This window comes from Anser anser, assembly GCF_964211835.1.
Source record: "Anser anser genome assembly, chromosome: 1".
In the NCBI taxonomy this organism is placed as follows: Eukaryota; Metazoa; Chordata; class Aves; order Anseriformes; family Anatidae; genus Anser; species Anser anser.
The window spans coordinates 78,450,095-78,463,639 of record NC_139720.1 but is presented as its reverse complement, the minus strand read 5'-3'; positions in this window follow the sequence as shown (position 1 = coordinate 78,463,639).

The following is a 13,545-nucleotide window of genomic DNA, read 5'->3' as shown; positions in this document are numbered from 1 at the left end:
AGAGTGCATTGGCACCACTTGGGATGCACTGCAGTGAGTCCAGAGAGTGCACTTGCACCACTGGGGATGCAGTGCAGTGAGTCCAGAGAGTGCACTGAAACCACTGGGGATGCAGTGCAGTGAGTCCAGAGAGTGCACTGGCACCACTGGGGATGCAGTGCAGTGAGTCCAGAGAGTGCACTGGCACTACCGATGATGCAGTGCATTGAGTCCAGAGAGTGCACTGGCACCACTGGGGATGCAGTACAGTGAGTCCAGAGAGTGCGCTGGCACCACTGGGGATGCACAGCAGTGAGTCCAGAGAGTGCATTGGCACCACTGGGGATGCAGTGCAGTGAGTCCAGAGAGTGCACTGGCACCATTGGAGATGCAGTGCAGTGAGTCCAGAGAGTGCACTGGCACCACTGGGGATGCAGTGCAGTGAGTCCAGAGAGTGCACTGGCACCACTGGGGATGCAGTGCAGTGAGTCCAGAGAGTGCACTGGCACCACTGGGGATGCACTGCAGTGAGTCCAGAGAGTTCACTGGCACCACTGGAAATGCAGTTCAGTGAGTGCAGAGACTGCACTGGCACCACTGGGGATGCAGTGCAGTGAGTCCAGTGAGTGTACTGGCACCACTGGGGATGCACTGCAGTGAGTCCAGAGAGTGCATTGGCACCACTTGGGATGCACTGCAGTGAGTCCAGAGAGTGCACTTGCACCACTGGGGATGCAGTGCAGTGAGTCCAGAGAGTGCACTGGCACCACTGGGGATGCAGTGCAGTGAGTCCAGTGAGTGCACCGGCACCAATGGGGATGCACAGCAGTGAGTCCACAGAGTGCACTGGCACCACTGGGGATGCAGTACAGTGAGTCCAGAGAGTGCACTGGCACCACTGGGGATGCACTGCAGTGAGTCCAGAGAGTGCTCTGGCACCACTGGCGATGCAGTGCAGTGAGTCCAGAGAGTGCACTAGCACCACTGGGGATGCAGTGCAGTCAGTCCAGTGAGTGTACTGGCACCACTGGGGATGCACTGCAGTGAGTCCAGAGAGTGCACTGGAACCACTGAGAATGCACTTCAGTGAGTCCAGAGAGTGCACTGGCACCACTGGGGATGCACTGCAGTGAGTCCACAGAGTGCACTGGCACCACTGGGGATGCAGTGTAGTGAGTCCAGAGAGTGCACTGGCACCACTGGGGATGCACTGCAGTGAGTCCACAGAGTGCACTGGCACCACTGGGGATGCAGTGCAGTGAGTCCAGAGAGTGCACTGGCTCCACTGGGGATGCAGTGCAGTGAGTCCAGAGAGTGCACTGGCACCAATGGGTATGCAGTGCAGTGAGTCCAGAGAGTGCACTGGCAAAACTGGGGATGCAGTGCAGTGAGTCCAGAGAGTGCACTGGCACCACTGGGGATGCAGTGCAGTGAGTCCAGAGTGTGCACTGGCACCACTGGGAATGCAGTGCAGTGAGTCCAGAGATCGCACTGGCACCACGGGGGATGCACTTCAGTGAGTCCAGAGAGTGCACTGGCACCACTGGGGATGCACTGCAGTGAGTCTAGAGAGTGCACTGGCACCACTGGGGATGCACTGCAGTGAGTCCAGAGAGTGCACTGGCACCACTGGGGATGCAGTGCAGTGAGTCCAGAGAGTGCACTGGCACCACTGGGAATGCACTGCAGTGAGTCCAGTGAGTGCACTGGCACCACTGGGTATGCAGTGCAGTGAGTGCAGGGAGTGCACAGGCACCACTGGGGATGCAGTGCAGTGAGTCCAGAGAGTGCAGTGGCACCACTGGGGATGCAGTGCAGTGAGTCCAGAGAGTGCACAGGCAGCACTGGGGATGCAGTGCAGTGAGTCCAGAGAGTGCTCTGGCACCACGGGGGATGCAGTGCAGTGAGTCCAGAGAGTGCACTGGCACCACTGGGGTTGCACTTCAGTGAGTGCAGAGACTGCACTGGCACCACTGGGGATGCAGTGCAGTGAGTCCAGTGAGTGTACTGGCACCACTGGGGATGCAGTGCAGTGAGTCCAGAGAGTGCACTTGCACCACTGGGTATGCAGTGCAGTGAGTCCAGAGAGTGCACTGGCAAAACTGGGGATGCACTGCAGTGAGTCCAGAGAGTGCACTGGCACCACTGGGGATGCAGTGCAGTGAGTCCAGAGTGTGCACTGGCACCACTGGGGATGCAGTGCAGTGAGTCCAGAGAGTGCACTGGCACCACTGGGGATGCACTGCAGTGAGTCCAGAGAGTGCACTGGCACCACTGGGGATGCACTTCAGTGAGTCCAGAGAGTGCACTGGCACCACTGGGGATGCACTGCAGTGAGTCCAGAGAGTGCACTGGCACCACTGGGGATGCACTTCAGTGAGTCCAGAGAGTGCACTGGCACCACTGGGGATGCACTGCAGTGAGTCCAGAGAGTGCACTGGCACCACTGGGGATGCACTGCAGTGAGTCCAGAGAGTGCACTGGCACCACTGGGGATGCAGTGCAGTGAGTCCAGAGAGTGCACTGGCACCAGAGGGAATGCACTGCAGTGAGTCCAGTGAGTGCACTGGCACCACTGGGGATGCAGTGCAGTGAGTCCAGAGAGTGCAGTGGCACCACTGGGGATGCAGTGCAGTGAGTCCAGAGAGTGCACTGGCACCACTGGGGATGCAGTGCAGTGAGTCCAGAGAGTGCACTGGCACCACTGGGGATGCCCTGCAGTGAGCCCAGAGAGTGCAATGGCACCACTGGGGATGCACTGCAGTGAGTCCAGAGAGTGCACTGGCACCACTGAGAATGCACTTCAGTGAGTCCAGAGAGTGCACTGGCAACACTGGGGATGCACTGCAGTGAGTCCAGAGAGTGCACTGGCACCACTGGGGATGCACTACAGTGAGTCCAGGGATAGCACTGGCACCACTGGGGATGCAGTGCAGTGAGTCCAGAGAGTGCACTGGCACCACTGGGGATGCAGTGCAGTGAGTCCAGAGAGTGCACAGGCACCATTGGGGATGCAGTGCAGTGAGTCCAGAGAGTGCACTGGCACCACTGGGGTGCAGTGCAGTGAGTCCAGAGAGTGCAGTGGCAGCACTGGGGATGCAGTGCAGTGAGTCCAGAGAGTGCACTGGCACCACAGGTTATGCACTCCAGTGAGTCCAGAGAGTGCACTGGCACCACTGGGGATGCACAGCAGTGAGTCCAGAGAGTGCACTTGCACCACGGGGGATGCAGTGCAGTGACGCCAGAGAGTGCACTGGCAGCATTGGGGTGCAGTGCAGTGAGTCCAGAGAGTGCACTGGCAGCACTGGGGATGCAGTGCAGTGAGTCCAGAGAGTGCACTGACACCACTGGGGATGCACTGCAGTGAGTACTGAGAGTACACTGGCTCCACCGGGGATGCCCTGCAGAGAGTCCAGAGAGTGCACTGGCAGCACTGGGGATGCAGTGCAGTGAGTCCAGAGAGTGCACTGGCACCACTGGGGATGCACTGCAGTCACTCCAGAGAGTGCACTGGCACCACTGGGTATGCGGTGCAGTGAGTCCAGAGAGTGCACTGGCACCACTGGGGATGCAGTGCAGTGAGTCCAGAGAGTGCACTGGCTCCACCGGGGATGCCCTGCAGAGAGTCCAGAGAGTGCACTGGCACCACTGGCTATGCAGTGCAGTGAGTCCAGAGAGTGCACTGGCACCACTGGGGATGCACTGCAGTGAGTACTGAGAGTACACTGGCTCCACCGGGGATGCCCTGCAGAGAGTCCAGAGAGTGCACTGGCAGCACTGGGGATGCAGTGCAGTGAGTCCAGAGAGTGCACTGGCACCACTGGGGATGCGGTGCAGTGAGTCCAGAGAGTGCACTGGCACCAATGGGGATGCACTTCAGTGAGTCCACAGAGTGCACTGGCTCCACTGGGGATGCAGTGCAGTGAGTCCAGAGAGTGCACTGGCACCATTGGGGATGCAGTGCAGTGAGTCCAGAGAGTGCACTGGCACCACTGGGGATGAAGTGCAGTTAGTCCAGAGAGTGCACTGGCACCACTGGGGATGCAATGCAGTGAGTCCAGAGTGCACGAGCACCACTGGGGATGCAGTGCAGTGAGTCCAGAGAGTGCACTGGCACCACCGGGAATGCACTGCAATGAGTCCAGAGAGTGCACTGGCACCACTGAAAATGCACTTCAGTGAGTCCAGAGAGTGCACTGGCACCACTGGGGATGCAGTGCAGTGTATCCAGAGAGTGCTCTGGCACCACTGGGGATGCAGTGCAGTGAGTCCAGAGAGTGCAGTGGCACCACTGGTGATGCACTGCAGTTACTCCAGAGAGTGCACTGGCACCACTGGGGTTGCAGTGCGGTGAGTCCAGAGAGTGCACTGGCACCACTGGGGTTGCAGTGCAGTGAGTGCAGGGAGTGCACAGGCACCACTGGGGATGCAGTGCAGTGAGTCCAGAGAGTGCAGTGGCACCACTGGGGATGCAGTGCAGTGAGTCCAGAGAGTGCACAGGCAGCACTGGGGATGCAGTGCAGTGAGTCCAGAGAGTGCTCTGGCACCACGGGGGATGCAGTGCAGTGAGTCCAGAGAGTGCACTGGCACCACTGGGGATGCACTTCAGTGAGTGCAGAGACTGCACTGGCACCACTGGGGATGCAGTGCAGTGAGTCCAGTGAGTGTACTGGCACCACTGGGGATGCAGTGCAGTGAGTCCAGAGAGTGCGCTGGAACCACTGGGGATGCAGTGCAGTGAGTCCAGAGAGTGCACTGGCAAAACTGGGGATGCACTGCAGTGAGTCCAGAGAGTGCACTGGCACCACTGGGGATGCACTGCAGTGAGTCCAGAGAGTGCACTGGCACCACTGGGGATGCACTTCAGTGAGTCCAGAGAGTGCACTGGCAAAACTGGGGATGCACTGCAGTGAGTCCAGAGAGTGCACTGGCACCACTGGGGATGCACTGCAGTGAGTCCAGAGAGTGCACTGGCACCACTGGGGATGCACTGCAGTGAGTCCAGAGAGTGCACTGGCACCACTGGGTATGCGGTGCAGTGAGTCCAGAGAGTGCACTGGCACCACTGGGGATGCAGTGCAGTGAGTCCAGAGAGTGCACTGGCACCAGAGGGAATGCACTGCAGTGAGTCCAGTGAGTGCACTGGCACCACTGGGGATGCAGTGCAGTGAGTCCAGAGAGTGCAGTGGCACCACTGGGGATGCAGTGCAGTGAGTCCAGAGAGTGCACTGGCACCACTGGGGATGCAGTGCAGTGAGTCCAGAGAGTGCACTGGCACCACTGGGGATGCCCTGCAGTGAGCCCAGAGAGTGCAATGGCACCACTGGGGATGCACTGCAGTGAGTCCAGAGAGTGCACTGGCACCACTGAGAATGCACTTCAGTGAGTCCAGAGAGTGCACTGGCAACACTGGGGATGCACTGCAGTGAGTCCAGAGAGTGCACTGGCACCACTGGGGATGCACTACAGTGAGTCCAGGGATAGCACTGGCACCACTGGGGATGCAGTGCAGTGAGTCCAGAGAGTGCACTGGCACCACTGGGGATGCAGTGCAGTGAGTCCAGAGAGTGCACAGGCACCATTGGGGATGCAGTGCAGTGAGTCCAGAGAGTGCACTGGCACCACTGGGGTGCAGTGCAGTGAGTCCAGAGAGTGCACTGGCAGCACTGGGGATGCAGTGCAGTGAGTCCAGAGAGTGCACTGGCACCACAGGTTATGCACTCCAGTGAGTCCAGAGAGTGCACTGGCACCACTGGGGATGCACAGCAGTGAGTCCAGAGAGTGCACTTGCACCACGGGGGATGCAGTGCAGTGACGCCAGAGAGTGCACTGGCAGCATTGGGGTGCAGTGCAGTGAGTCCAGAGAGTGCACTGGCAGCACTGGGGATGCAGTGCAGTGAGTCCAGAGAGTGCACTGGCACCACTGGGGATGCACTGCAGTGAGTACTGAGAGTACACTGGCTCCACCGGGGATGCCCTGCAGAGAGTCCAGAGAGTGCACTGGCAGCACTGGGGATGCAGTGCAGTGAGTCCAGAGAGTGCACTGGCACCACTGGGGATGCACTGCAGTCACTCCAGAGAGTGCACTGGCACCACTGGGTATGCGGTGCAGTGAGTCCAGAGAGTGCACTGGCACCACTGGGGATGCAGTGCAGTGAGTCCAGAGAGTGCACTGGCTCCACCGGGGATGCCCTGCAGAGAGTCCAGAGAGTGCACTGGCACCACTGGCTATGCAGTGCAGTGAGTCCAGAGAGTGCACTGGCACCACTGGGGATGCACTGCAGTGAGTACTGAGAGTACACTGGCTCCACCGGGGATGCCCTGCAGAGAGTCCAGAGAGTGCACTGGCAGCACTGGGGATGCAGTGCAGTGAGTCCAGAGAGTGCACTGGCACCCCCGGGGGATGCGGTGCAGTGAGTCCAGAGAGTGCACTGGCACCAATGGGGATGCACTTCAGTGAGTCCACAGAGTGCACTGGCTCCACTGGGGATGCAGTGCAGTGAGTCCAGAGAGTGCACTGGCACCATTGGGGATGCAGTGCAGTGAGTCCAGAGAGTGCACTGGCACCACTGGGGATGAAGTGCAGTTAGTCCAGAGAGTGCACTGGCACCACTGGGGATGCAATGCAGTGAGTCCAGAGTGCACGAGCACCACTGGGGATGCAGTGCAGTGAGTCCAGAGAGTGCACTGGCACCACCGGGAATGCACTGCAATGAGTCCAGAGAGTGCACTGGCACCACTGAAAATGCACTTCAGTGAGTCCAGAGAGTGCACTGGCACCACTGGGGATGCAGTGCAGTGTATCCAGAGAGTGCTCTGGCACCACTGGGGTTGCAGTGCGGTGAGTCCAGAGAGTGCACTGGCACCACTGGGGTTGCAGTGCAGTGAGTGCAGGGAGTGCACAGGCACCACTGGGGATGCAGTGCAGTGAGTCCAGAGAGTGCAGTGGCACCACTGGGGATGCAGTGCAGTGAGTCCAGAGAGTGCACAGGCAGCACTGGGGATGCAGTGCAGTGAGTCCAGAGAGTGCTCTGGCACCACGGGGGATGCAGTGCAGTGAGTCCAGAGAGTGCACTGGCACCACTGGGGATGCACTTCAGTGAGTGCAGAGACTGCACTGGCACCACTGGGGATGCAGTGCAGTGAGTCCAGTGAGTGTACTGGCACCACTGGGGATGCAGTGCAGTGAGTCCAGAGAGTGCACTTGCACCACTGGGTATGCAGTGCAGTGAGTCCAGAGAGTGCACTGGCAAAACTGGGGATGCACTGCAGTGAGTCCAGAGAGTGCACTGGCACCACTGGGGATGCAGTGCAGTGAGTCCAGAGAGTGCACTGGCACCACTGGGGATGCAGTGCAGTGAGTCCAGAGAGTGCACTGGCACCACTGGGGATGCACTGCAGTGAGTCCAGAGAGTGCACTGGCACCACTGGGGATGCACTTCAGTGAGTCCAGAGAGTGCACTGGCACCACTGGGGATGCACTGCAGTGAGTCCAGAGAGTGCACTGGCACCACTGGGGATGCACTTCAGTGAGTCCAGAGAGTGCACTGGCACCACTGGGGATGCACTGCAGTGAGTCCAGAGAGTGCACTGGCACCACTGGGGATGCACTGCAGTGAGTCCAGAGAGTGCACTGGCACCACTGGGGATGCAGTGCAGTGAGTCCAGAGAGTGCACTGGCACCAGAGGGAATGCACTGCAGTGAGTCCAGTGAGTGCACTGGCACCACTGGGGATGCAGTGCAGTGAGTCCAGAGAGTGCAGTGGCACCACTGGGGATGCAGTGCAGTGAGTCCAGAGAGTGCACTGGCACCACTGTAGATGCAGTGCAGTGAGTCCAGAGAGTGCACTGGCACCACTGGGGATGCCCTGCAGTGAGCCCAGAGAGTGCAATGGCACCACTGGGGATGCACTGCAGTGAGTCCAGAGAGTGCACTGGCACCACTGAGAATGCACTTCAGTGAGTCCAGAGAGTGCACTGGCAACACTGGGGATGCACTGCAGTGAGTCCAGAGAGTGCACTGGCACCACTGGGGATGCACTACAGTGAGTCCAGGGATAGCACTGGCACCACTGGGGATGCAGTGCAGTGAGTCCAGAGAGTGCACTGGCACCACTGGGGATGCAGTGCAGTGAGTCCAGAGAGTGCACAGGCACCATTGGGGATGCAGTGCAGTGAGTCCAGAGAGTGCACTGGCACCACTGGGGTGCAGTGCAGTGAGTCCAGAGAGTGCACTGGCAGCACTGGGGATGCAGTGCAGTGAGTCCAGAGAGTGCACTGGCACCACAGGTTATGCACTCCAGTGAGTCCAGAGAGTGCACTGGCACCACTGGGGATGCACAGCAGTGAGTCCAGAGAGTGCACTTGCACCACGGGGGATGCAGTGCAGTGACGCCAGAGAGTGCACTGGCAGCATTGGGGTGCAGTGCAGTGAGTCCAGAGAGTGCACTGGCAGCACTGGGGATGCAGTGCAGTGAGTCCAGAGAGTGCACTGGCACCACTGGGGATGCACTGCAGTGAGTACTGAGAGTACACTGGCTCCACCGGGGATGCCCTGCAGAGAGTCCAGAGAGTGCACTGGCAGCACTGGGGATGCAGTGCAGTGAGTCCAGAGAGTGCACTGGCACCACTGGGGATGCACTGCAGTCACTCCAGAGAGTGCACTGGCACCACTGGGGATGCGGTGCAGTGAGTCCAGAGAGTGCACTGGCACCACTGGGGATGCAGTGCAGTGAGTCCAGAGAGTGCACTGGCTCCACCGGGGATGCCCTGCAGAGAGTCCAGAGAGTGCACTGGCACCACTGGCTATGCAGTGCAGTGAGTCCAGAGAGTGCACTGGCACCACTGGGGATGCACTGCAGTGAGTACTGAGAGTACACTGGCTCCACCGGGGATGCCCTGCAGAGAGTCCAGAGAGTGCACTGGCAGCACTGGGGATGCAGTGCAGTGAGTCCAGAGAGTGCACTGGCACCACTGGGGATGCGGTGCAGTGAGTCCAGAGAGTGCACTGGCACCAATGGGGATGCACTTCAGTGAGTCCACAGAGTGCACTGGCTCCACTGGGGATGCAGTGCAGTGAGTCCAGAGAGTGCACTGGCACCATTGGGGATGCAGTGCAGTGAGTCCAGAGAGTGCACTGGCACCACTGGGGATGAAGTGCAGTTAGTCCAGAGAGTGCACTGGCACCACTGGGGATGCAATGCAGTGAGTCCAGAGTGCACGAGCACCACTGGGGATGCAGTGCAGTGAGTCCAGAGAGTGCACTGGCACCACCGGGAATGCACTGCAATGAGTCCAGAGAGTGCACTGGCACCACTGAAAATGCACTTCAGTGAGTCCAGAGAGTGCACTGGCACCACTGGGGATGCAGTGCAGTGTATCCAGAGAGTGCTCTGGCACCACTGGGGATGCAGTGCAGTGAGTCCAGAGAGTGCAGTGGCACCACTGGTGATGCACTGCAGTTACTCCAGAGAGTGCACTGGCACCACTGGGGTTGCAGTGCGGTGAGTCCAGAGAGTGCACTGGCACCACTTGGGATGCACTGCAGTGAGTCCAGAGAGTGCACTGGCACCACTGAGAATGCCCTTCAGTGAGTCCAGAGAGTGTACTGGCACCACTGGGGATGCAGTGCAGTGAGTCCAGAGAGTGCACTTGCAAAACTGAGAATGCACTTCAGTGAGTCCAGAGAGTGCACGGGCTCCACTGGGGATGCAGTGCAGTGAGTCCAGAGAGTGCACTGGCACCACTGGGGATGCAGTGCAGTGAGTCCAGAGAGTGCACTAGCACCACTGGGGATACAGTGCAGTGAGTCCAGAGAGTGCACTGGCACCACTGGGGATGCACTGCAGTGAGTCCAGAGAGTTCACTGGCACCACTGGAGATGCACTTCAGTGAGTGCAGAGAGTGCACTGTCACCACTGGGGATGCAGTGCAGTGAGTCCAGTGAGTGTACTGGCACCACTGGGGATGCACTGCAGTGAGTCCAGAGAGTGCATTGGCACCACTTGGGATGCACTGCAGTGAGTCCAGAGAGTGCACTTGCACCACTGGGGATGCAGTGCAGTGAGTCCAGAGAGTGCACTGAAACCACTGGGGATGCAGTGCAGTGAGTCCAGAGAGTGCACTGGCACCACTGGGGATGCAGTGCAGTGAGTCCAGAGAGTGCACTGGCACCACTGGGGATGCACAGCAGTGAGTCCAGAGAGTGCATTGGCACCACTGGGGATGCAGTGCAGTGAGTCCAGAGAGTGCACTGGCACCATTGGAGATGCAGTGCAGTGAGTCCAGAGAGTGCACTGGCACCACTGGGGATGCAGTGCAGTGAGTCCAGAGAGTGCACTGGCACCACTGGGGATGCAGTGCAGTGAGTCCAGAGAGTGCACTGGCACCACTGGGGATGCACTGCAGTGAGTCCAGAGAGTTCACTGGCACCACTGGAAATGCAGTTCAGTGAGTGCAGAGACTGCACTGGCACCACTGGGGATGCAGTGCAGTGAGTCCAGTGAGTGTACTGGCACCACTGGGGATGCACTGCAGTGAGTGCAGAGAGTGCATTGGCACCACTTGGGATGCACTGCAGTGAGTCCAGAGAGTGATCTTGCACCACTGGGGATGCAGTGCAGTGAGTCCAGAGAGTGCACTGGCACCACTGGGGATGCAGTGCAGTGAGTCCAGTGAGTGCACCGGCACCAATGGGGATGCACAGCAGTGAGTCCACAGAGTGCACTGGCACCACTGGGGATGCAGTACAGTGAGTCCAGAGAGTGCACTGGCACCACTGGGGATGCACTGCAGTGAGTCCAGAGAGTGCTCTGGCACCACTGGGGATGCAGTGCAGTGAGTCCAGAGAGTGCACTAGCACCACTGGGGATGCAGTGCAGTCAGTCCAGTGAGTGTACTGGCACCACTGGGGATGCACTGCAGTGAGTCCAGAGAGTGCACTGGAACCACTGAGAATGCACTTCAGTGAGTCCAGAGAGTGCACTGGCACCACTGGGGATGCACTGCAGTGAGTCCACAGAGTGCACTGGCACCACTGGGGATGCAGTGTAGTGAGTCCAGAGAGTGCACTGGCACCACTGGGGATGCACTGCAGTGAGTCCACAGAGTGCACTGGCACCACTGGGGATGCAGTGCAGTGAGTCCAGAGAGTGCACTGGCTCCACTGGGGATGCAGTGCAGTGAGTCCAGAGAGTGCACTGGCACCAATGGGTATGCAGTGCAGTGAGTCCAGAGAGTGCACTGGCAAAACTGGGGATGCAGTGCAGTGAGTCCAGAGAGTGCACTGGCACCACTGGGGATGCAGTGCAGTGAGTCCAGAGTGTGCACTGGCACCACTGGGAATGCAGTGCAGTGAGTCCAGAGATCGCACTGGCACCACGGGGGATGCACTTCAGTGAGTCCAGAGAGTGCACTGGCACCACTGGGGATGCACTGCAGTGAGTCTAGAGAGTGCACTGGCACCACTGGGGATGCAGTGCAGTGAGTCCAGAGAGTGCACTGGCACCACTGGGGATGCAGTGCAGTGAGTCCAGAGAGTGCACTGGCACCACTGGGAATGCACTGCAGTGAGTCCAGTGAGTGCACTGGCACCACTGGGGATGCAGTGCAGTGAGTGCAGGGAGTGCACAGGCACCACTGGGGATGCAGTGCAGTGAGTCCAGAGAGTGCAGTGGCACCACTGGGGATGCAGTGCAGTGAGTCCAGAGAGTGCACAGGCAGCACTGGGGATGCAGTGCAGTGAGTCCAGAGAGTGCTCTAGCACCACGGGGGATGCAGTGCAGTGAGTCCAGAGAGTGCACTGGCACCACTGGGGATGCACTTCAGTGAGTGCAGAGACTGCACTGGCACCACTGGGGATGCAGTGCAGTGAGTCCAGTGAGTGTACTGGCACCACTGGGGATGCAGTGCAGTGAGTCCAGAGAGTGCACTTGCACCACTGGGGATGCAGTGCAGTGAGTCCAGAGAGTGCACTGGCAAAACTGGGGATGCACTGCAGTGAGTCCAGAGAGTGCACTGGCACCACTGGGGATGCAGTGCAGTGAGTCCAGAGTGTGCACTGGCACCACTGGGGATGCAGTGCAGTGAGTCCAGAGAGTGCACTGGCACCACTGGGGATGCACTGCAGTGAGTCCAGAGAGTGCACTGGCACCACTGGGGATGCACTTCAGTGAGTCCAGAGAGTGCACTGGCACCACTGGGGATGCACTGCAGTGAGTCCAGAGAGTGCACTGGCACCACTGGGGATGCACTTCAGTGAGTCCAGAGAGTGCACTGGCACCACTGGGGATGCACTGCAGTGAGTCCAGAGAGTGCACTGGCACAACTGGGGATGCACTGCAGTGAGTCCAGAGAGTGCACTGGCACCACTGGGGATGCAGTGCAGTGAGTCCAGAGAGTGCACTGGCACCAGAGGGAATGCACTGCAGTGAGTCCAGTGAGTGCACTGGCACCACTGGGGATGCAGTGCAGTGAGTCCAGAGAGTGCAGTGGCACCACTGGGGATGCAGTGCAGTGAGTCCAGAGAGTGCACTGGCACCACTGGGGATGCAGTGCACTGAGTCCAGAGAGTGCACTGGCACCACTGGGGATGCCCTGCAGTGAGCCCAGAGAGTGCAATGGCACCACTGGGGATGCACTGCAGTGAGTCCAGAGAGTGCACTGGCACCACTGAGAATGCACTTCAGTGAGTCCAGAGAGTGCACTGGCAACACTGGGGATGCACTGCAGTGAGTCCAGAGAGTGCACTGGCACCACTGGGGATGCACTACAGTGAGTCCAGGGATAGCACTGGCACCACTGGGGATGCAGTGCAGTGAGTCCAGAGAGTGCACTGGCACCACTGGGGATGCAGTGCAGTGAGTCCAGAGAGTGCACAGGCACCATTGGGGATGCAGTGCAGTGAGTCCAGAGAGTGCACTGGCACCACTGGGGTGCAGTGCAGTGAGTCCAGAGAGTGCACTGGCAGCACTGGGGATGCAGTGCAGTGAGTCCAGAGAGTGCACTGGCACCACAGGTTATGCACTCCAGTGAGTCCAGAGAGTGCACTGGCACCACTGGGGATGCACAGCAGTGAGTCCAGAGAGTGCACTGGCACCACTGGGGATGCACAGCAGTGAGTCCAGAGAGTGCATTGGCACCACTGGGGATGCAGTGCAGTGAGTCCAGAGAGTGCACTGGCACCATTGGAGATGCAGTGCAGTGAGTCCAGAGAGTGCACTGTCACCACTGGGGATGCAGTGCAGTGAGTCCAGAGAGTGCACTGGCACCACTGGGGATGCAGTGCAGTGAGTCCAGAGAGTGCACTGGCACCACTGGGGATGCACTGCAGTGAGTCCAGAGAGTTCACTGGCACCACTGGAAATGCAGTTCAGTGAGTGCAGAGACTGCACTGGCACCACTGGGGATGCAGTGCAGTGAGTCCAGTGAGTGTACTGGCACCACTGGGGATGCACTGCAGTGAGTCCAGAGAGTGCATTGGCACCACTTGGGATGCACTGCAGTGAGTCCAGAGAGTGCACTTGCACCACTGGGGATGCAGTGCAGTGAGTCCAGAGAGTGCACTGG